The sequence below is a fragment of the Meleagris gallopavo genome, chromosome 10 (genome assembly GCF_000146605.3).
Source record: "Meleagris gallopavo isolate NT-WF06-2002-E0010 breed Aviagen turkey brand Nicholas breeding stock chromosome 10, Turkey_5.1, whole genome shotgun sequence".
In the NCBI taxonomy this organism is placed as follows: Eukaryota; Metazoa; Chordata; class Aves; order Galliformes; family Phasianidae; genus Meleagris; species Meleagris gallopavo.
In genome coordinates this window covers 15,740,485-15,743,112 of record NC_015020.2, presented here as the reverse complement: position 1 = coordinate 15,743,112, position 2,628 = coordinate 15,740,485, and the positions used below count along the sequence as shown (strand labels likewise).

Below are 2,628 nucleotides of genomic sequence, written 5' to 3'. Positions count from 1 at the left end.
CCGCCTGCAGGCACTGCTCGCGGAGCGGCACCGCCCTGCCCGGCTTTGGTTCGGGCTGCTGCGGCGGGAGGGAAGGTCGATTCAGTCGTCCTACAATTTGTTGCATCAAATCTTTAATTAAACCAAACAGAGCAAAACACAACGCGATGCAAGAGACCCTTCCGGAATACGGAATTGCAGATGCAAAGGGCAGGCGGCGGGACAGGGCTGAGAGCGCGGCGGGACAGGGCTGAGAGCGCTGCGGGCACGAGGGACGACGCTGGGGCAAACTGAGTTATCGCTGTGCACCGCACGGAGGAGCGCAGCTCCTGACTGAATCAGAAGGCACCGAACCGCCCGCCCGACACGCGCCCAGCACAGCCCCAGCCAGCTGCCAGCTGCCGGTAGCCCCTCGCGCTCCGCACGCTGGGGCGCGGACCTTTCCTGCCCCTCTATAGATCAACCAATAGCGACATCCCCCCGTGGGGGCGGGCTCGAAAAGCCGCGAGCTTATTGCCTATCGGAAACGTCAATCCCGCCCCTTCCCGGCTCCCGGTTGCCATGACAACCGCACGCCGCGCAGGTAAGCGGGGCTCCAAGCGGGCTGACGGGTGGCCGTGTGTTGGAAGGCTGAGGTCGTCCTTTCCTCGCCTTCGCTGCAAACAAAAAACCTCTGCGGATTTCTACTAAATAACGAAATCTGCACTTTGCTCACGTAGGCTCAGTTCCTTCAAGATCTGCACGTGCGGATTAAGTTACGCTCACGTGCAGAGCGGATGGGGCAGTTGCCAAAGCTTCAGCCCAGGTTCACAGAATGAAGCTGCTCTGAAGTACGTACAACCATTCGTTGCAGTACAGACCTGAGGTGTGTTGTTTGCCCTTCATGTAGAGCAAAGTGGATTAACTAAAGTGAACACTGTACATGAACTTACTTATGTAGCGAGTAGGTCATTACTGAGATGGTATTTTTAGTAAGTCCCTAAATGTTTACATGCAGAAATGTGGGCTTTAGCATGTCAGTGACACCACCAAAAGAAAAAAAGCAGAGCATGTCTTTAATAATTTCCTCATAGCCCTTCTGTTAAATTGACCCCATTTTTGTCACGGCAAACTGGAGTAAATTAGTCTTAAATTAGTGATGCAGACAAACTGAAATTTAAATCACTCAATTAAGCAAGTATTGAATCACTCCGAGCCCTCCATTCAGACAGCAACGGTTGCGCTGCTGGTAACTGCTGCTCCTTCCATCTGCAGCACCTGGCAACATCACGCTTCTGTTCTACAGCCATCAATGTCCGGGTCCATTTACCAGGGAGGAGAACATTCTGATCTTCATTTTGCTCTTTATGATATTATAAAGTTCAGAATGTTACATCCAGCTACAGCTAAATGAGGCTGCACAATGTCAAACATTCACAGCTTCACATGGGCTTTTGCAATTAAACACCATAACGCTGTGTCCCACTGGAAAATTTGCTGAGAAATTAGGCTGAGCATATGTACTGAAAAAATGAACATAACATGTTACTGCTTACATAAAATAGCAGGCGGTTTATACATCAATTGATTTTCAATTTTTTTTTTTTTTGTACTTCTATTTTTTGCACTCATAATTTTTTCAAATTACGTTACTGCAAATGTTGTCCCTTTTTCAGAAGTGGTGGCAAGAGGAAGATAGATCGCTGTGCAGCTCATGTTTTAAAGTTCTCATCAGGTGCCAGCCTCCTGCAGGAAGCACCTTGAGGTTAGTACCATAATCCTGTTTAAACAACAAAAGTAAACCCAAACCTTTGTATATATAGCCAGTAAATGGATGTGGGCTCGATTATCTTTCAGATAAGTTTTTAGAAGTCCTGCCTTTGCTTTCTTTGGAGGCCTTAAATGTTTCCTGACAGCTTACAGTCAAGTGCCCACAGGAAGACAAGTGGGCAGATAGAATATGTTAGGGATACTGTGAAAGGGGATAATTACTTTGTGCTTTCTAACTGTTCTAGATATATCACCTTTCCAGTCGGTAAGGTTCTTTGCACCACAGGTGGAACCATAAACAGTCCCCACTGATCGCTGTACTACTCATTTCCAACACTTAAAATGGGGACACTTCTTGTATTAACGTTTGCCTACAGATGCACTCGCCCCCTCTGCCTTCATCAGCACTCCCCATCTGTGTAGTACAGTTGATTCTTCCAGTTAAAGAAGGAAGAACCACATTACTTGGAGACAAAATTTTAAATCGCTTTTATAGATATAATATTCTTGAAGTCAGTCAGAGGAGAAAGGTTGTTTTTATTTGCAAGTTATTCTGCTAAAAATAGTCATGTGATTTATCTCAGCCTTTTCAGTGTTTCCTCTCTTCATGTGACTTAGGGTTTTGGTTACTCAGCAGAACACATATTTTCCAAATTGGCTTTATCTCAGTGTATAATTATGAAATGGCTAAGTAAGACAACGTGACTGTAACACACAGGACACAGTTCGTGCCATCCTTCAACTAACTTCTGAAAGAACTGACCTCCTCCTAACCGCAGGCACCACTGTCTGCTTTCTTCAGCAGTAGCAATGCTGGATGCTGGTCACAAATATTACTTAAAACATACGAAGAGATGGATAGGGAATACCATAAATAAATAAAATAAAATGACAAAAAAA

General features: G+C 45.8%; 1 protein-coding gene across 5 annotated transcripts in view; it reads left to right on the top strand.

The window, feature by feature from the left end:
• The first annotated feature begins 18 nt into the window (after positions 1–18).
• WDR63 (WD repeat domain 63) overlaps positions 19–2,628 on the top strand; it is a 25,014-nt gene continuing 22,404 nt past the window's right edge. For 2 of the 5 annotated variants that reach the window (XM_019618667.1, XM_019618665.1), the window contains exons 1-3: positions 19–562; positions 699–844; positions 1,635–1,723. The gene's annotated coding sequence lies outside the window, so the exon portion shown is untranslated. The remainder of the gene's footprint in view (positions 563–698; positions 845–1,634; positions 1,724–2,628) is intronic. The other 3 variants (XM_019618668.1, XM_019618666.1, XM_010715965.2) reach the window with 3 other exon arrangements.